Below are 20,871 nucleotides of genomic sequence, written 5' to 3'. Positions count from 1 at the left end.
GTAAGAACTTTAAACACTGAAATCTGAAACCGCTTGGTTGGAGGAGTCAGTTCAGCACTATGTATTAACATAGGTATGTGTACGTAATGAGGATGGAGTGATGACTTACAAAGATTTTGGATTTCAGTGCTATTTTTTCATGTGGATAGATGTACAACTAGGAAATGATTTTTTTCACTGCATTGCTGTTGGTGTGATAATTTGCACTTTTGAAAGCATGGAACAAAATGATTGTAAAAATAAGCCCAACAGAAAATGTAGAATTGTAAGCTTTGTACTCATTCTATAGTTGTGCAAATGAAACACTAGGGACAGAGCAGAAAATAAGGCCATTTTATGCTGTTAACTACCTAACTTAACTAATGTACAATCCAGCTTCAGAATAACTGGATTTGAAAAAAAAAAAAAAAGAAAGAAAATAGATAAAAGAAGAAAATAAAACCTTTATTAGAATATAAAGGTAATAAATCATTACAAGTGGGTGAGGCTTCTGTACATCATCAGATATCCAAGGCAATGTAATCACAAATGTCACCTAGTATTGATAGAGCTTCCAGTCTTCTACTGCTCAGGAACACAAGGACTTTATTTTGATTTAATTCAGCCTCAGCTTGAAAACTGATTTTCTAGCTTTCTGCCAGTAGAAGTCAGATCAGAATCAGTTTTAGAATGTTGTTAGTCCAAAACATAAAGTTTTGATCTTAGGCTGTTTTCTTGGGGGAAAGGTGTCTTTTTTAGTATTATTACTTTCAGAGAATGTCTTGTTTGTTTATTTGTTTTTCAAGGGTAAGTGATGGCTCTGAGAGTTTGTACTAAACTGCTAATAACGGCAGCTGAAATAGGTATGGCATTCATATGCTCCTCACAGAGCCTCCAGCTTTGCTCTTTCAACACTTCTCTAAAGTGCATTGCATCAAGGGTGCTGTATGACAGGTTTCCACCTGGAGGCAAAGCCTGCTCCCTTCCTCTCCCTCTTTACTTGAAATCTGAAGTCTTTTCACATCAAGTATTTAATTTTCCTTTGTTCAGGATAAAATGATATGTAGAGTATGTGTTGCCATGGATGCAAAACTGAGAGCCTATTGATCCCTCCCTCATCCAGGTAGATTGCAGCCAGGATATTTCCACACACTGCACTACAGCACAGATGGAAAGACAGACACCACTGGAAAGGTGTAGGAAGAAGCAGCTTCAAAACTGGAGTTCACACAGCTTGAAAGTGACTTGGTGAAAAAAACCAAGTCTCCTGTCTCAAGACCTTGTGCTGCTGGTCTTGTTCTAAATGTATCTGAGGCAGTGTCCCTTTGCCAGCCCTGCCATTGATTTTCTTCCTCTCTTCGGTCACTGAGTGTTTGGGCAGGTAAGTCTTGACTCAGAAAAGACGCTGCAGAAGGCCAGGAGCATCCCATAAGCAGGAGTGAGAGGCGACGATGCCCCCACATACCGCAGCCCGGCCTGGCAAAGCAGGTATTAGGGAGCAGTGCAGCCGAGGCGAGGGCTGAGGCGGGGAGCACGGCGAGCCCCGGGCCCTGCCGGCACCGTCCCGCAGGGGATGAGCCAGGGATCGAAACCCACGTCAACCCCAAAGTCTCTGCAACGAATATAGTGTAAAGTACACTTTGCCTACTCCGTTCCAAAACACAGCGCTGTCTCCGTGCTTCACCGCCGAACCCAGGCCTGAGGCTGTGCTCCCAGGTAAGGGCGGCTGTCCTGCTGAGGTCGAGAGCACCGCTTCTTGGTCTGCCTCCTGCCCCCATTTTCCTCTCATTTTCCAAAAGGCCATAGCTGTGATATTTAAGTATCTCAGTCCACAACTAAAAGCTTTGATTGTTCCCATTTACCATCCAAACCCACTCAGGTTTGAGCTGTGGCCCAGATAAGTCATTTTAATGTGTATACCACAGATGCAGAATAAGGAATAATGGCATTTTAAATACTGTGCAAGGGTGGTGTGAAGATTAATGTTCAAGAGTGCCATGGGAGTACCACGAAAGCCGAATGACCCAACTGGGTCAAGCTACTCATCCATCTAGGGCAAGAGCATAAGAACAGGGTAAGCACGCAGCAACTTGTGGCTCAGGGACTTCCTGAACCAACACTTTTCCGCCGTGTTTCCCTCCTAGCAGCAGATGAAGCGAGTGCTCAGTTCTCACGAACGATGCACTGGTACCAGTGAGAGGCAATCATCTTGCAGGAACATTTTGTGGTTCCAGAGGGGGACAGATAGGGCACAAGAAGTAAATATATATGTTTCAAAAGTGTTTTACCATGTTCCCCTACCTTAATTCCAACCTTATTTTTATATGCATTGTATTTTCCATCGCTTCATGTCCTTTCATTTCAGCAGTAGCATACTTATATAAGAACATCAGTTTGCTGTCGTAATTACATTGGACTGCGGCCTCCACAGAATTGCGCTAAAATTGTTTCATTTAATTTTGTCTAAAGAGTGTAGCATTGCCTCCACAGACTTGCACCAAAATTGCCTCATTTTGCTTCAGATTATCTTTTCCTCGCAGGATTGCATTTTCATGGCCTGCGCTTGCTCCCTGCTGCTGAGAGCACAAACTTTAACCCAGCTCAGGTGATGAGTTAAATGTTTTTTTCCTTTTCTTTTTTTTTTTTGGGGGGGGGGGGGGGGAGAAGGAGGGGCTTTGCTCACTGCCCTCTCCATGCTTCAATACAGAGCACCTGAGCAGCATCCGAGCAACAGGCCGCGCAGTTTAGCAGATGGGGCTGCTCTGTCTGCTCCCGAGGAGCTCGGAGTCACGCAAGCACGAAGCCTAAATTAGCTTCTCATTCAAGCCGCCTGCTAGCTCTGCTGCGGGGCGGGGGGAGCGCGAGGGGCTCTGCGGCAGGGCCGGCGGCCCCCGCTTTCCTCGTCCCGCGCGGCAACGCTGCCCTCCCGCAGGGCCGCCAGCCCCCCTCACTCCTAAGGGCTACTGCAGTAGAAAGATGCATTTTTTTTTCCTAACTGAATTGGGCTTTAATAAAGCTATTGTATTTGATCACTGGCTTAGGAAACAATAATTTAGCCTAATAGCAAAAGATCATTAATGCTCAATGAACCCAGCACTCTGCTCCAGATTTTGTTGCCCTAGAGAGATGGAATAAATTCTTTTCCCTTAATTGAGGACTAAGTGCGGTTCCTCTCGTTCTTCATTTCCAGCACTTTTCCCGACGGGCTCGCGACGCTCGGCAGTGCCCGCCGAGCGCCCTGGCAGCGGGGCGGAACTGCGGGGGCGGACCGGACCGGGGCGGACCGGACCCCTCCTGCCCGGGCCGGCGGCGGCAGCACCGCGCCGCCCAGGGTGGGCCCCCCGCCGACATCGCCGCTTTAAGGTGCTCGGGGAGCGCGGGGCGGTGGCCGCGCCGTGTGCGCCTCGCCCCACCGCCGGCCGCGCGGGGGACGCCGGGACGGCGGCAGGTGCGAGGCGCGGGTTGGGCGGTGCCGCCTGCGCTGGGGGAGCGTCGCGAGGGCCATAACGGCCCTAACGGCTCCAACAGCCTGGCCGGTGCTCCCTGCCCGGAGTGCTGCGTGGCCCGCTGTCACCAGTAGGCGTGAAATGGCGATGCCAGCCTTTCCCGGCTGCTTGGTGGCACATGACTGGGGGGGTTACATTGTCTGCATCCTGCAGCTGCAGGGTCGCCCCCTGCTCACCCGTAAGACATTAGAAGGATTTGTTTTGGTGCTCCCTGTGTTTTTCCATGGTCTGAAGCAGGGTGGTTCCTGATGCCTTTGGAAATGCAGTATATTTGAGGAAACTACCCTACGTGATGGTGGTGCTGCTGCTAGGCTGCTGCTGCCCTCATTCTGACAGATCCCACTTCCTGACTTCTTAAACTAGAAATCCTGCAGTGCTAGGCTTTTTAAACTCAGTAGTATCTCACAAGGAGCCTTTGCAAACATCAGTTGGAAGTCTACTGTTGCTTGCAGCAGGTGCGCCATGTCTTTCGTTTGCTGAGCCTGCTAACTGATATTTGAAGCCTCCTAACTTGCATGGGGATAGCTGGTTTGTGCCATTAGTTTTGCTTTGTTTCAGTGCAAAACAGTTCCTGGTAGATAAACACAAATGGCATATTGTACTGAAAACCGCTACCACGTAACCAGTGGTACTGGTTGTTACGGTAAGCCTAGGTCAGGAAGCTTTTGGGCATGGTCGTTTCTGGCTCAATTTCATGAGCTATGTTGCCTTTGCCAGCCCAGAGCTCCAACGCTGCAGTGCTGGTCAGCTGGTGTTCTCGTAGCTGTGGCAGGGTGGTTCGGACGGTGCAGCGGCAGGAATCTCCCTGGGCTTTTGCCTGTGTTATGATCCTGATGGTGGGCCCGTGTTGCCAGTAACAATAGGGAAGACCTGAGCAATCAAATTCCAAAGCCCAAATAGCTGGGAACAGCAGTCAAGCTGAGCCACCTTTTCTCTGTTGGCAGCCATTTAGAGTAGCTGCAGGGAGATAAGCAGGTTAACTCTAAGAAGCCAGCAGTATGTGACTTCTTTGTCTGTTACAGTGCAGAGCACTTGCTTTTGTGTATATGGCTTCCAGATGCTGTGAGAGAAAAGGAAGGATGAGGACAAAAATAAAAAAGAGGGATGGGATGGTCAAAGACAGCATTGGCATGTGAGGGCAGGGGAAAGGTGCCACCAGTCAGTTGCAATCAGTGTTTCTGTGAGGGGAGAAGGAGCTAGGAGCTGCTGGCGTAATATCTAGTTGGGCACACGCTTCTCAATAAACGCAGCAGTTCTGGATTTCCTTGATAGCTCTCATTCTGCTGTCCTCTTCTGAACCTCTTCCCCCTTGCCCTAGTCTCCGGTGTTTTGCTTGAAGAGGTGACTGAACTGTTCAGTTTTCTGACCTTATGATTTGGGAACTTCAGGTCTGTTTTGGTAACCTGGTGGTGCAAGGTGCCCTGACAACTCTGGTAGGTCTAATTTTAGATCTTTGTGAAATGCCTTGATGTCTGTTTTCCTGAGATCCCAGGAAAAGTGCTACTCTGTCTGCAGAACTGTGGGAGGCTTTTAAATCATAGTGTTAATTTTCTAACAACTAAAATAGGCATTAGGGGGAAAAAAGAATATTCAGATGAAGTTCCAGGGTTTTGAGTGCATTACTCACTTGACAGTATGATTGTTGTTCATTAACAGAAAAAGGTATTTGGTGGAAGAAATGCACATTCCTAATACTCTTTTGCATTCCTTCACTGCTGTGTGTATTGGGGAGTTTTTTCTCAACCTCCATACTGGGAGGGAGGGGAACAGACTGGTTTGAGGGGCTTGTTAGTAAAATGTTAATCCTTTAGCCTCCAGGTTGTTTCCAACAATGATGGAAGGCTGTTGCCGCATGATGGCTATAGCAGCTATTTGTTAGTGCCAGCAGTACAAGTGTCATCTCAGCTGGCAGCTTCAGCAAAAAGGCTACCAGTGACGGTTTCCTCTCAACTGCTAAATTAAGGCATGGTGAGAAAAGCTGATATACTCTTATGGCTTGGCATTTTTTGTAGGTGAAGTAGGGATTTCAGTCTCTAGGGTTGGTTAAAAACAGCTTCTGTTTTACATGTGAAGCCCATTCTGAGTTTAGTGGACATTAAGCATGCTAAAGTTTCTGAGAAAAGAGGCCTGTTATTTAGGGGAATGGATGAGGATGTCTTAAAAGTTGTCTTCTAACGACTAAGCTGTGGTCCTACTTTAGTGTTTGGGGGTGTCCCCGAAGGTCATGGCTTTCAATTTATTTTTTCTAAAAGAAGTATTGTACTACAGACCCACTCACAGATAGCTGTGGATGTTCTTCCTGTTTCTTCATGTATGTCTTCAGACATTGAGCAAATTAAATCCAAAAAATCAGGAAGAAGCATGTCCAGATGAGTTTAGTTAGTTCTCAAATGTTGCTGCTCTTGAAGGCAAGGAGCTGTTACCTTTTGTGCTTTGGTTCAAGTTGCTGTTAAAAGAAAGTGCAGACACCTGAGCCCTTGAAATAACTTTACCTTCTTATGGTATTCACTGGAATCTGTTTTGGAGCAAATGGTCTCTGGCTCGATGTTGCAGTGAGATTAGTGAAAGGCCTTTCTGCCTCCGTGCCACCTCTCCCCCTGCCTTTCTTGTGAGCTGTGCAGAATCTGCCGAAGGTCCATGGTTCCTCAGCTGAATATTATTTATATCATAAAGTACACAGTCTAAATTAACTTGATATTGCTGATTCATATTTACCCAAATCTGATCATGGTGGTCCCATGTCCATTACTGACAGGATAATTATTTGCTAACTTTAATTTTCTTGGAGTATTACTTTTCTTGAAATGAACTAGTGAGTTTGTGTTCTTCATCATATGTGCTGCTGACACCACTCGATACCAGGTTTCACCATCTGTATGAGGTGGGCATTGGCTGAGGGAACTTGTATGGGTGAAATAGTAAGTTCAGAAGTAGTTTCAGATGAGGCCCTATGTTGGTAGGCTTCCTGTGGCATAGAGGGAACTTCACTGGGGTGGTAGGCAGGATGAGATGGGTTAATATTCATGCATACTTCAAATTGCTGGCTTTATCCAGAGCTGAAAGGCTTTAATGGCCAATATTGGGGTAGATCGTGCTTCCTAGAATGTATATATAAGACTATACAAGCCCCGATGCATCTTCCCATTGTACCTGCATGTTAGTGTATTAATACTTCCTTAAGAGATGGCACAATTTAAAATCAGTTGGATAATATTCTAATTCTGCAAGAGTCATGCAGCAAGGGAAACAAAAGGTGCATAAATTGTCCCAAGCTGATCAATCTTCAGAATCATAGGAGCTATGGTAGTGGAGCCAGGCAGTGGCCAAAGCTTAAGTCGAGTAGAACTTGTATATAAATCTCTCTGATTTTACATTCGGTGTCTGCAGTGTCTCTTGAGAGAAGGAAAAATGTTTCTGTTTTCTGCCTCTATCAGCCACTTCAGGGGGTATGTTAATGGACCATTGGGATGCTTCTTGGCTCGTTTAAGTCATTCTACCTTCTGTCTTGAGTATAACTAGTCCCTCAGGGCACTTGCCACTGATGCTGCTTGGAAAAAAAATCTATTTGAAAACAATCCTGCCAGCTTACCATATGTTAAGAGTTTAGGGTTTCCTTTTTTGGTGATTTGGGGCACCTGTGTGAAAATATTGTTGCTTTTGATTTTTATCTCTTGCTGCTCTTTATGCTTTTTATGCCATAAGCTGATTTCTCAAAAGATAATTGTGCCATCCAAAGCGGAGGATGTAGTACCTAGGAAAGGTAGTGATTGGCACTCCATAAGCACTGTTAAGACTTTGAGTGAGGAAAGAGGGTAAGGAGCAGCAGAAATTCATTATGATGATACTATTCATATGTAGCTGCCTGGGACAAGAAGAAAGATAAATAACTGGACGATACACCATAAACCAAATACAGGTGAAATTGGACTTGGTTTTATTTTGTGGCAATCTGACTGAAGAGTGGAGGATAGTTTACAGGGACTTCTCAGCAGTGGGAATGATCCATGAAGTGGAAACTCTTGATGGTAGTATGACCGGGACCCATTCACCTGCATCTGAAGGGATGCTGGTTGCGTCAATCAAGATGCATCAAGAAAAAAGATGACATTTTTGCTTCCACGTTGTTGGTAGTCATCAGTGTCCAAGTGAGGTGATCTGCTTCCCCGTTCTTCTTTTTCTCCTGTGATACAGTTAGTTCAGCTTGATCTTTGCTCTAAACTCTTTTTGGAAGGCGTCTGTACTAGTATTGACCACCCTCACAAGTCCTGTGACATGTCCCTGGATTGGAAGATCCAGGCCCTTTGTTAGCCATCACTTGCAAAAAGCAAAAACTTTAGCCTACATGTTGAATTATGTGGGGGAAAGACTGACATTCTCTAACTCTACCACTAAGACAAGTGCTGCTTGCTATAAAGCAAATTTTGAAGTGAAGTGAGCCTTTAGTCCTGTTCTCTTTCTCTTCCCTCTATGCCTTCTACTTCTAGGGTACATCCCCTCTTAATGGAGAGCAATCACATTGTAGCCCAAGTAATATATGAATCTTTCCTGCTGGACTTTGAGTATCTTGTTCCTGAGAAAATGGTTGTCCTTGCCCTTGCTCTCTGATAGAATATTTATACTACTACTTTATTTCCAGTAGAGAGTGGAGATGCAAGAAGTGCCAAATAGCAGATGGTGCTATGTTAGGGCAGATGTCTCTTGTCCCTGTTGGGCTGCAGTGGAGGATGGTATCAGGATAAACCAAAAATTCCAGCAAGCTGATGTTAAAATCCAAGTCTCACCTGTACATTGAGTGGAGAGCTGAGCAGAAACACAAAAAGGATTTTTCATTCTTCATTCTCCTGAGTGTATGAATGTGAGGGAGTTTTTTCAGCAATGGATTCCATGAGGACCTGGATTTGAGAAAGACTTAGTGTAAGCATTGCAGCCCCAAGTTTCTGAGTTATCTGGTAACTTCTGTAGTACTATGTACTCTTCTGACCAGGCCTGGGCTTGCCTCGTGACATGTGAGAACGTTTACTGTCTGAGAATGGGATTTAAGAAAGCCAGAACGTGGAACCATGGGGACTACAGGCAGAAATGCTTGGGAGAAGTATGTATATAGTTTAAGCTTTATCCTGTGTCTTACATGGCAAGAGAAACACCTTTTTCAGCCCAGGATACACAGTTACAAATCTCTCTCTCTCTCTCTCTCTCTCTCTCTCTCTCTCTCTCTCTCTTCCCCCCCCCCCCCCCTCTTTTTCTGTATTCTGACTGGTAGCTAATTATTTATGCAGAGTTGAAGAGCTTCACTTCAGTAAGAGATACTGAATCCTACCCCAGAAGGCTCAGCAGACCAAAAGTTGGAGCATTTCTCTGAGAGAAAGAAGTTCTGACTTCAAGTCTATCAAGCAGACAGCATCACTGAACCTGGACTTTCTTACTGCAGGGGAGTGCTGGCTGCGCAAGGTTAGGGGGATCGAATTTGAGAGCAATGCTCTCAAAATGAAGTAGTGCTTCATTTTGTTTTAAGTGCAACCTGCCTGTGCTAAAGGCAGAAGAATGGGTGAATTCACCCATTCAGTGGGTGAATTACATGGGGAGTAACATGTAAGATTGCTGCCAGGCTGTTTAGCTGTTGAGGTTTAGGTGGTCTTCGTATGTTCCAAGCCATGGAAAAAAAAAAAAAAAAAAAAAAAAAAAAAAAAAAAAAAAAAAAAAAAAAAAAAGGATATCTAAGGTATTTTCTTGGCAGAGACCCAAATGCCTTTAGGATTAGGTGGGGCTTTTGAGGATTTGCATTTTGGATGTAGGCATTTGAATCAGGAGTTAGTTATCTAAGTCCCCCTCTAGCAAGATGTCAGTAAATTTTTCAGATTCTGGTCTGTTCGATGCTGTAGATAAAATTGGAAAACAGTCTTGGAAAAAGCCTCCATGAGAGTCTACCTCAACTCCTACTTGAGAGACAGCAGTTTCTCAACAAAGAAGCGTAACAATTTTTTCCAGAGAGTAGTTGAAAAAGGAAACATATTTCAGGTATTCCGTAAGTATCCCACACTTCACATGCTCTACCGAAGCATGCATCCTTGATTGCTTCCTTAATTAGTACTTTCTAAATCTCTCTTTGCTCTTTTTTATAAATGAAAATAGAAATGCAGAATGCTAATTAATCAGGCACTCAGTCCATGTTCTAGAGAGTAAACGTAACGTGGACCACAACAGCCTCTCCTGCCTACCTGTACCTCAAAGGACTGAGTGCCTCCCACAAGTGCATGAGTCACTAACTTCAGTGGTGGCTGTGGAGCATCCCTGAGCATGTCTCAAGACCCTACATCAGTGAACATGGATGCAGTGAAGCTGTGAGACAAAGAAATGAATGAGTCAGCCTGTGCAATTTCATTTAATTTTCATTCCAACAGGTTTCCCGGTGCACTTGGCAGCTATTCTTTTTTTTTTTTTTTTTTTTCCTCCCTTCCCCCCCTTCATCCTTTCTTTGGTTCTTTCTTTTCTTTTTTATTCTTTCTTATTTTGTTTGACTGAACAAAACCAGTCCCACAAGAGCAGACTAATGTATTCGTAGTTCTGCTGCAACGTGGCTGATAAAGTAAGCTGAAAAATTGCTGCCTCCCATTGTTTAATGAGAATCCTTGTGCTTTGTAGAGTTAAAATAAGTGTTGTCTAGTGACCTCTGCTCTCCTTCCTTGTAGAATAGAGAACCTGTTGAACTGAATCTGGTCATGCAGCAGACAGTGGAAAGGCGAAAGTTCAAATTTGCAGACCCAAAAGTAAGTTACTGAAGTGATTGTTTGTTTGAAAGCTTGCATGCTTGCTCTTGCCTTTCATTCTTCTTGATTTAAGCATAGTGTATTGTTAATGCCTATCTGAACATTGCAGTAAGCTCTAATTAAGCCTGCCAATCAAAAAATTCAGAAACTAGGCTTCTAATATGGCTGGTGATAAATCACACTTTTCCCCCCTCAATTTTCTGGCTATGAACGTGGAACTGGTAATTGTGTATTAGACTTTTTTCCCTCTGAGCTGCATGCAAATGCTTAGTGAACTTTTACCACAGTGTTCGACTTAAGAGCCATCTTCCTTTATAAGATGACTTGGAGCAAGCATCACATGAAATGTCCAGTCTGTGCTCAACTGTAACTAAGGTCATACTGGAGCAATGTGAGGAAATCAAGGAAGTTGTTCTCAGGTTCTCATCCCATGTCAGAAAATGTGCTAGAAATCTCCATGAGAAAGAAGGTGATTGGGGGGAGTAAATGTGGCAGAACTGCCTGGAAGGTCCTTCTGGAAATGAGAGGGAAGGTACAATATACAGAGTACTCAATCCACTAGTTGACATTGGAGTAAGAGTTGCTGATAGTTACAGCTAATGTAAATTCTAATTTGTTAACCAAAGAACAGTAACAGAAATATCAGAGAACCTAGCTTTGGAGATTTCACTGAGGCTTTTGGAATGAGGAAGCTAGAAGAGAGAGACACAAACTAATATTACTATTTATAAGCAACCATAAAAAGGAGAGGTAGCTTTTAATCTAAGGCGTATTTGTAAATAGAAAGCCTATCAGTAGAACTGAGATTATTGATTTGTACAAGAAGCTTTTCAGAGCTGCAAGGAAAACAAATTGGGACCAAACATTATGAAAAATCCCTGAGCATCAAAGTTGTAAGAATCTCCTTTCAGGGGGACACCAGAAGCTTAGCTATCTTGTTTTACTGCAAAGTGAACAAGATAAAATAACAGCATAAAATGGGAATGAGAGCAACTAGCCAAAATAACCAGTTAGGTCTTTCCCATCTCTGTCCCTGAGCATTTATTTTCTTGCGCAGCATCAGACGATATCTGCACTTCTCAGCTGCTGAGTCATGTTCTTTAGCACTTGTAAAGTTTGCATCATCTGCGAAAGTTGTATAGCAGCGATAAGCCAGTACTAGGCATCTGAAAGGATGTGGCAGAAAGCTGTGACTGAAGACATGTGGCTCCTAGATATTCCACCCTGGCTCATGGACTTTAAGAAGAGATCTCAGACTAATTAAGCTTTAATACTGTAGGTAGGAAGGCTGACAGCTCCACTGGAGCCTGACCCAAATCTCAATGTGCTTTTGTGCCTGCAAGATTTTTTTTCTTCTTTCCCCTGCTGTAATCCTCATGGAACATCTGCTTGAACCAGAAACAAATGGCAGCTTGTTCTCTGGATGCAGCGTCCTTGTCTGAACACTGGCCCTGAAATCCTTCAGTGCTTTGTTCCTGTAGTGTTTTTTCCCCTCTAGCACCACAAGACTTGATTAATCCTAATGCTGAAATCCCGCAGGCACTGTGGTTATTTTTAGCATTAACATTAGAGCTCTGCAAAGGGTGGATGAAGATTTATGATTTTTGTCTAATATAAATCTCACAGCTTTTCTGTTTTCTGCTGGAGCTTGGATGAATTCCAAAACCCCTCCCACCCCAGAAATTGCCTTTTTAAAAAACCTTTAATTAAAAAGTTAACAAAGACCAGCAATTTTGCCTAATGACCGTGGGACAGAATAGGTACCACTTTCATTTTAAAATTCTGTACGTTTAAAGATGCTGCTTCACTTTGTGGTTGAAGCTTTGTAAATCACAATTCTGGGAAGAACGTCTTTATTATGTGTGTTAGCATCTTTAGAGATGAAAGTTCACGGGGGAAATGGGAGTGAGAAAAAAGAAAGGTTGCTTAAACATGTGAATGTCCGAAGAGAATTTTCATGTAGAAACTTAGTCTCTTACTTTTTAAAATTTTTTATGAGAAGTTCCTCATCCACTCTTCCTTTTCCTCCCATAGCTAATTATTTGTGCTTAACTTTACTTGGTGCTGAACTTCCCGTTCCAAAGGTCTAGGGGAATATTTTAGAAAGAAGTTTTAAGAATTTATTTGGTCAGGTCAAATTTCTTCTTGGATTCAGAAGAGGCTGGGGAGGGTGAGGAGTGACAGGAGGTGCAAGGTGGTGGTATGGAAACACAAAATGCTTTTGTTGTGTGATTATTTGACAATATAGTTATATTTTTTATATATAAATATATATATGTAATTTGTATACATGTATAGGCACACATGTATATACATACATGTATTGCATAGGTATGTATATTTGTGTGTACATATAAAATATGCACACACACACATATATAAAAAGTGGATAGAGCACTCTTATATTCTATCTGACCAAGCAATGAATTGGAGGCCCTGTGCAGAATATTTGCAGTTAACTGCAAGACAGGCCTGAGGCACAACCAACTGTGTGGTGACTTACACATGAGCAGCAAGTCACTATGGTGTCTGCTCTGGGCCCTGCTGTTCCTACCACCCACACCAAAGAGAGACTTCTCTCTGCTTGCATTGTGCATGTTATTTTCCTTTCTAGGCTGTGCACATCCAAGCGCAACCCTGATGTTAATGTCTCTAGTGATTCCCACTGTTTTCCTCCCACTTCCAACTTCAGCATGCCATACACCATAGCTGTTTCTTGACACACCTATGTTTAGTTTCCAGTTTAGACTTCAAAACCTCATTTAAAATGAATTTAATTCATGGCAGCTGTAATTATCATATATTTTTGAGTACATGCTAAGGCATGCTAGCATGCCTAATAATGCCAGTTGGGAGCTGCTGTCTTCACCTTGTGTACTATTCCTGCTTGAAGCCACTGTTAAAAGGCTTGCAATGTAGCTCCTAGTATGTTGGGAAGCGCAAGGAGCCTTACCTCCCTCTGAGGTCAGCAAGGGCAGAGATTACTCTGGTGACAAGATCAGGTGCTTCGGAAGAGTTACTACCATCTGCATTATTCTGCTTTTCTGGAAACTAAATTTCCTTCTTCAGCATAACTTTTTTTTTTAAAAAAAATCTGTATTATTGTTAGCAATTTTTAGTAATCTGCCTTTGCAGCAATGCTGTAGACTTCCTAAAATGGGTAATGATACGGGGTTTTTTGTTTTTGCAACTGCAGACACAGCAGCAATAGCTGTATTAAAGGATCTCACCTTCTACACAGACCTAGTTTCCAGCTAACTAGTTAGCAGTGTAGCTGTGTTACTGTGACCGCTGCTGTGAGACTAACCAGCTGGAGATGTCTCTATCTGTACATTTCCCCATACAAACATGAAATCAATACACTGAAGCAATTAACTAGACTTATACACTGAAGCAATTAGCTAGACTTTATAAACTTCAGTTTCTGGAGTCAATTCAAAAAGGCAGCAACAGTTCCTGACTTGCCTGAAAGGGAAGTCAGCTCAGTATATTTCTTTTGTCTAACTGGTAGAGGAGGACAAAAGCTAGCTGAAATGGAAGAAGCCTTAATGATCTTGTCTAATCATCAAATTAAAAAAAAAAAATCTGTATATTCTTCTGCTTCACTGTTACAAGCAGAGAAATCAATCTTTAAAACATCTGAATAGAATTTTAAAATTGCTCTTGGTTTTTTCCTCTCCTCTTTCCCTCCTTCCCCCTTATTGAAAACTTGAGTGAATAGATTCTGGTAAGTTTTTGTCTGGCAAATGGTGATTCATTTGCCCAAATAGCTGATTGGGGCAAATGCTGTTTTGACAAGCGGAGCAAAGCTGTCAAACTTCTTTTCCCTATAGGCAACTACGCTACGTGTTCCTGGTGCCAGGATGATGTTTGACATTTAATTTAAGACCTTCAGTACCTGCATATAAAACTTTGCTATGATAATAGTTTTAAAGCAGCTGAGTGTTTTATTTGATGGTCTTTTCTTCCCCTCTCCTAGTTCAACCCCATGCTCAGTTTCAATCTGATTTGAATTAAGAAGAGGAGACTTAACCCTGTATTTCTATGGATTAAGGAGGCCTGACTGGCAGATAATGATCCAGTTGTGCTTCTTACTCTGGCTCTGATATCTTTAACTGGCTCGCTTGTTAGATGCCAGACAGAATTTATGCAGAGGAGAAGAAATGGGGTGGAGGTAATGTCAGCAAAAGGGAAGGGACCTTCTATTCATAGTTCATCTGATTTCTCATCTTCTCACAAAGTGACACATACTGTATTGATCAGTAATGCATTTCTCATAGAAAAAATACCACTAATAGTATTGACAAGACTCTGGTTCAATGAAGAGGGAATAGCTGTGTTTTTTGTTTTTTTTTAAATCATGCCGATCTACATCATCATTGATGATACTCTACTAGTTTCTGCAGTATAAAGTAGGTCAGGCCATTTCTACCTTTGGATGGATGACTCCCGGGAGAGAAAAGTCAGTGATACCATGAACAGCTTTTCCCCTTTGGTGAGCGTAGACTATGTTGTCTTACATTATGCATCTGGGAGCATTCCCTCACAGATGACACAGACAATATGTGGGTCCTTTATAAGCAGTCAGATTTCATAACTACTGAGGTGCTGGGGTCCTAGCTATTTCCAACTGGTGATGTTTTTCCTTCCCCAGTAGCACTTCCACAGGCTAGTATATCTTGTGGTGCCTCTCTGCAGTAGTAGGAACTGGACCTTAGAGTATCACTATCCCAGGATCTCAAATGCATGTGTTCTTGATGACACATCTGTGTGAGAGGAGAGTTTTACACTGCTAGCTTGCAGATAGGATAACTGAATTCAGGCTGTTTCTCACTTAACTTAGAAATAATAGCTACCCTTCTTTTTGGCTGTGCAGGGAATCCTAGAGAATGCAGTCTAATTCACCCATCAGTCTTTTGATCTAAGACAAGGCGGTCAAATGTGGTATGTTTGAGACTCCAAGATAAGATATCCCTAAGTAACAGTGGTAACGTGTCTAGTCTGTGAAGAAAGGTCATGATGTAATAGATATCTGAACTCATAATATGTTTCTGTGTCCCAGCCATTGGCTGTTCCATTTTAACACTTTTCTATTTTCTCTGAGCGCTAAATGGTATAGGTCTGCTGTGATTTGGTAGTGAAAGGAGAGTTCTCCACTAAATTTCATAGAAATTTCCCATTTGGGAAAGAAGAAAAAGGCTTTCTCTTCTTCTTGGAATAAAAGAGGCTTCTGTGAATGTACATTTTTCAGATAAATGGCTTCCAGACAGTTTGCCTTCATTTTTTTTGTGGCGCTTTGTGTTTTTTGAGAGTTTTTGGTGGCTTGATTTTTTTTTTTTGTGTGTGTGTTGTGCCACACATGGGACTTCAAACTGTTGTTTGGCGCTGAGGTAGTTCCTTTATCAGCATGCATAGAAACAGAGTGGAAACGGAGGTGAACCTTTTCCTTACTTCTTTCATTTTCCCTTGTTTAAAAAAAACCCAAAACAATAACAAAAAATTACTGAATGCTGATGCTTTGTCACTTGTGTTAGCTGAGTAAGGTGTGAAAGCTATAGTGAGCTGTGCTTTTAAAGTGATGATTAAGACACTGGTAGTGAGTATGTGTTGAAGACAGCAATTCTGCTACTGCTAGTAGAGAGTGGCTGAAGCAGAATTCTTGGGAGAAGAAAAAAAATTTACAGAGAGTCTCTGAGATTACTTTCCATGAAGAAGTTACATATTCAGACCTGTAGCAGAAACTGGAAAGAGTGGATAGATGATATCTGAAGTCTTTCAATTTGAAATGAGTGAGCATGGCACAGTATGGGGGAATGGATTTTCTCTGAGTAGAATAAACATATGCCACATAACTGTTTAAAAATAGTACTTGCCTGCACAAAGGCCCTCAGCTTCTTGTGTTACTTCCAGCCACCCACTTCCTCCATAATTGTCTAGAGTACAGGTGTTTTCTCTCCAGCTTTTAGTAGTTGATAAGAAGTTTGTTTAAAAAAAAATTCTAGGAGAGTCCTGGGGCTGCTTTTGGGTATGTGTGATGGAGAGGATGTGTACTTGTTTATGATGTGGTTAAAGCACTTTAAAGAGACATCTCACGCAGAGGGAAATAAAAATCCACTGAAGAAACATAGTTCACAGTCATTCTCTACTCCACTGTATACATACATCCTTCCTGGCTTGAAATGTCAGCACAGATTAGCCGCAACCCTCATCACCAGTCCACATGGCAAACAATCTGTGCCCATGCTGAGGCTGCTTTTTTGTAGCTTTTCTGTGTGAAGACTTCTTAGATTGGATTTCAGTGGTTTACATGTCTCACCAGATAAAATTGTCCTAGGGATGGCAGGCAGCATATTGCAGGAGGTCTTGCCTGCCTAGTTCAAACCTCAGTAAGGATTTGGTTTAGTCCCCCCACTACCTTTCAGCTGAAGCACTTGCTTAGCTTGCTTTTCAGTGCTATGGAGGAATAGCTTTTGACTGTGGCTTAGATTTTTGTTCATTAGAAATTGGCTTTGGTGATACATAGTGGGAGATGAAGCTGCAGGGGCAGCAGAGCTCACAGGGGAGTTGCCTGTGGCATGCTGCAGCTGCTGTCACAGTTATCAGATTGGTGCTTTCAGAGCAGAAGTTAGAAATCTTAGAAAGAAAGGGGGATCGGGATGGAAAGGTGCTTGGGGGAGCATCAAAGTCAACCCTTCCCTTGAGGCAAGATCATTTGTATCTGCCATTTCCATCAGATCTTTGTCTAACCTTTTATTAAAAACCTTCAGTGGGAGCTATGACTCGTACAGTACAAGATGATTCTTTAGCGGTAGTCTAGTTTTCGGTATGTGTAATTCTGCTGCTCTGAATGAATTACTAAGCTTTTGCAGAGAGATGCATTCAGCCTTTGTAACTTGCACCCCCATCCCCTTTTCATGACTTGAAATGATAGTGATAAAATACATAATTTCTTATTATTCCTTGTGGAATTATCTTATCCCTATTTAGTGAGGAGAGTAACCAAGAACCATACAAATGACAGGGATGTGTTGTAGTTTATGTCCTCACTAGACATAACTAGTGAGGACATAAACTAGATCTGGTCAGCAGAATATAGTATACTCTACAGCAATCATTGAATAGATTGTAATACACAGATCCCTCCTGTCTGCCACCATATTCTCTGCACTAGTAGGGAGGAAATGGTGGAGGATTATACAGTTTGGGGCCTGTTCCCAGGCAGGACGGTGACGGACACTTATCAACTCGTTGACCTGCACTGGTAGATCCTAGGTTTTCAGCCTCATAAACCATGAGTTCATCTCATGGTAATCTCTTTTATGACTGTTTCTGAACTTCTACCTTGTACTCAAGTTTGAATCATAGAGTCAGAAAGGTTGGAAGGGACCTCTGGAGATCATCTAGTCCAACCTCCCCGCTCAGCAGGGTCACCTAGAACATGTTAGACAGAGTTGCATCCAGGCGGGCCTTGAAGATCTCCAGAGACGGAGACTCCACAACCTCTCGGGGCAACCTGTGCCAGGGCTCCGTCACTCTCACAGGGAAGAAATTCCCCCTCACCTTCAGGCAGAACTTCCTGTGCTTCAGTTTGTGCCCATTGCCTCTTGTCCTGTCACACGGGACAACTGAAAAGAGTTTGTCCCCGTCCCCTTGACATCCTCCCTTCAGGTACTTGTACACATTGATAAGACCCCCCCTCAGTCTTCTCTTCCCCACGCTGAAGAGGCCCAGCTCTCGCAGCCATTCCTCATAGGGCAGATGCTCCAGCCCTCTGATCATCTTCGTAGTCCTACACTGGACTCTCTCCAGTAGCTCCATGTCTCTCTTGTACTGGGGAGCCCAGAACTGGATGCAGTACTCAAGAGGAGGCTTCACCAGGGCTGAGTGGAGGGGCAGGATCACCTCCTTCGACCTGCTGGCAACACTCTTCCCAATGCACCCCAGGAGACCATTGGCCTTCTTGGCCACAACGGCACATTGCTGGCTCACGGTCAACTTGTCATCCACCAGCACTCCCAGGTCCTTCTCTGCAGAGCTGCTCTCCAGCAGGTCAGCCCCCAGCTTGTACTGCTGCCTAGGGTTATTTTTCCGCAGGCGCAGGACTCTGCACTTGCCCTTGTTGAACCTCATGAGGTTCCTCTCCGCCCAACTCTCCAGCCTGTCCAGGTCTCTCTGAATGGCAGCACAGCCCTCTGGTGTATCAGCCACTCCTCCCAGCTTGGTATCATCAGCAAACTTGCTGAGGAGGCACTCTGTCCCCTCATCCATGTCACTGATGAAGAAGTTGAACAGGATGGGACCCAGTACTGAGCCCTGGGGGACGCCAGTAGCCACAGGCCTCCAACTAGACTCCACGCCACTGATGACGACCCTCTGAGCTCTGCCTTTCAGCCAGTTCTCAATCCACCTCACTGTGCACTCGTCTAACCCACACTTCCTGAGCTTTTCTAGGAGGATGTGATGGGAGACAGTGTCAAAAGCCTTGAATGGCCTCTATACAGCAAAACAGGAAGGATTAGGTACAATTAATCCCACAGTGAACTTCAAACTGTTGAACTGCATGGGTTGACATGTGCGTTTAAATATTTCAAGTGCTAATTGTAAGATGGCTGGGCAATATCATGCTGTAAGCCTGCTATGAAGAGTTACTCTGAGACCATGTGTTTCTTTAGCATTTCCTTGTAGGGGTTTATTACTTCAGAGCAGAGAAACTAAGCTGTTCCAGCCCTTTAAGTAGATGGATATGCTCCAGTAAAACACAAAATACTGGCTGAATATCTATAGAAAGTTGTATTTTCTTCAGCTGTGTTGAAAAAGTGCTGTTGTTCATTAACTGTCATTTGTACTGGCCAATCTACCTGGTAATCCAAGCAAGTAGCCCTCAAAAAGTAAGGGTACATTGTGCTAACAAGACACTAAATTATTGGTCTTAACTCTAAGGGCAGCTGCCCATACTCACTCATGAGTGTCTGGAAGAGGAAACAAGAAGTCTGTCTGTCCTGTAGTGTCAACTGCCTAAAAGAGAACATGGAATTATTCTGCCTTGTGTCAATGACTGCACAAGGTGCAAAATAATAGAACAAAGTACTAGGAGTCTGGAGATAGGAACTCAACTTTCTTGTCAGCTGTAAACTTGATTTGACCCTGAGCAAGTCACTCAGCCTGTGTATGTTTCCATTCCCCTAGACTGCTCAGCATTTGTAGTTTTACAGTGCTGTTGTTGGAGGGAAAACGTATGAGTTAGTCCTGTCAGTAGTCTTAGATTTGCTTATGCAGTTGCTCTGTGCATCACCTCCTATAATCTTATTTATTACATGGTCTCTTTTTTTTTTTTTTCAAATCAAAGGCTCTACAATTTATAAAGTAAATAAGAAAATAAGTCATCAAGTTGAGTATAAATCTCACTTTACACAGCCAGAACTCTTTTTAAGAAATAAAAAAGGACCTGTTAAGCCCATGTTAAAAACAAAACAAAACAAGAAAACCCTCGATCATTAAATCAAGCATCCATCTGCCTTTTTCCCTTTGAGGATCCAAGTACTGTAAAAGGCAAGGACAGTTTGGGAACAAAACAAGTTTGATGTCATGATTTCTTGCTATAGCTGGTGTGCTTTAGGGGCTTTAGTGTGCTGTGTTTTCAGGGGATTACAGACAAAGGCTTAAATGTCTCTCCCTTCATTAATTCCCATGTCCACTGAGAGCCCAAGACCACCTTTTTGAGAAATTTGCCTGGTGCATGGAAGCTGTAGCTCAGAGTGGCCCTCTTCCTTTTCTTTGCTGGAGTGGAGAAACCGTACAAGGAGACAGTAGGCTGCATGGCACTGAGCAGTACTGAGTATAGTGAGGCATGCTGTCTTCCACTGGCAGGAGGGGACAAATTGCCTCATTCGGAGGATGCTTCATTCTGAAATATTGAATGCTTGTAACCTAAACAGTAATTGTTGTTATTTTTTTAACCATACAAGGTTTTTTTTGTGCATTTTCTTCCTAATTTTAATCCAGAAAGATATATTAGTCTCAATGGCTATACCAGCTCTTTAGAGGATACCAGCATTAGAACTGTGCTATGACACTTCTTCAGTGTTGCACAAAGTGTTGTTGCCCAAGTATGAGATTAAAATATCTACTGCTGTTATCCAGAAGACAAGGAAAGGGACACTTGCTACATTGAGCTTTTTCTTGGCTCTGGGGCAGGTGTGCTGTTGTCACTCTTCATAATAAATTATTTCTCCCTCTGGTGTTTCTCAAAATAGGTGATGAGTAAGACCAGATGCTGATCTGGTGGATTGGCAACATATCCTCACCCATTGCTGGCACCCATCTGCCTTCCTGAGCATTTACAGGGGAATTCGAAACTTCTTTAGCAGGATGGACCCACCTCTTTCTTTCTTTTTTCTTTCTTTCTTTCTTTTTTTTGTTATTACTTGACAGACTGCTGTTGTTTTCTGAGGAAGACAATAAAAAGGAAGCTTCATTTTTCTTATGTTGTTTATAAAGCAGTAAAACTTGGATGGAACTTCAAGGAGGAGAGAAAAGGTGCTTTGCTAGCTTAAAGGTTTTTCCTCTATGAGATTATAAAGATTAATCCTTTCCAGGGAGGTATCAGTGCCAGACTTTCCCTA

The sequence above is a fragment of the Rhea pennata genome, chromosome 5 (genome assembly GCF_028389875.1).
Source record: "Rhea pennata isolate bPtePen1 chromosome 5, bPtePen1.pri, whole genome shotgun sequence".
Classification (NCBI taxonomy): Eukaryota; Metazoa; Chordata; class Aves; order Rheiformes; family Rheidae; genus Rhea; species Rhea pennata.
This window is presented reverse-complemented; position numbering follows the sequence as displayed.